The sequence below is a fragment of the Hipposideros armiger genome, unplaced genomic scaffold (assembly GCF_001890085.2).
Source record: "Hipposideros armiger isolate ML-2016 unplaced genomic scaffold, ASM189008v1 scaffold_1485, whole genome shotgun sequence".
In the NCBI taxonomy this organism is placed as follows: Eukaryota; Metazoa; Chordata; class Mammalia; order Chiroptera; family Hipposideridae; genus Hipposideros; species Hipposideros armiger.
In genome coordinates, this window is record NW_017732835.1 from 67001 (window position 1) to 68000 (window position 1000).

Genomic DNA, 1000 nt, shown 5'->3' on the forward strand with positions numbered 1-1000 from the left:
AACATTTGGCCCTTTCATCAAACCCAATCTAACAAACTACTCAACGAATGACTTTATTTTGGTCCAAATATTTTTTGCTTAAAAGAAATTCATAATCATGTCTAAAATTTAGAATTAACAATATTGTTTGTATATATTGACAATATTATTTTTTAAATCACCAAATTTCATAAGAAATGTATTTATATATTTTTTTTAGAAATGTATTTACATTTTATCATTTAGTTAATGACTTTAAAATTATGGGCAAAGTGTAAGTAAGAGAATGTCTGTGGCAAAACGGTGGCATATTTTCATTTCTAGGGTTCTCTCCGTAGAGACAACTCAAAGGAAAACACCTGTCATTGATGAGACTAAATCAGAGAACACCTGCCAAGAATGATTATCTTGACCTTAGCTCCAATTTTTAAAGATGTCAACAACGTTGTCAGATACATAAAGAAAGGCAGAGCTCTAAGATCTGACAGCAAACCCACCAAGGCCTTCAAACACAAAATGAAAAAGACACTATTGAGTTGTCTGCATAGGATTTTCTTAATACATGGAAAACAGGAAATGTCAGATTACACAGACGTCCTTAACATTATCAACTTTCAGAAGAAAAGATCAGTCAAGTGACTGCAGCAATTATGGAGTATTTTTTCTCGGATATCACCAGCTACATTTTGGCCCAAGTTCTTCTGTTTGATTCCTGTAAAATGTATTCTCTCAAACACTCCCAAAATTATAATGTTACTTTAAATCCCATCACAGTACAGTAAACACCAACGTTAGCTAACTATACATTAAAGAAAGATTCAAGGAAAATTTGTTTGCCCTGTATTTACTGATCTCACAACAACATCCAAACTCATTTGCAGATCTTGACAACTCCAAACATTTTTTACTCCTCTAATTTCACCAGCTATCCCTGTGCAGACCCGCCCTGATCAGGTTAATTACACATAAGAAAACACATTAACCATCACCAATAGGTTGAACCAGGGTTGCATTAAAAAAT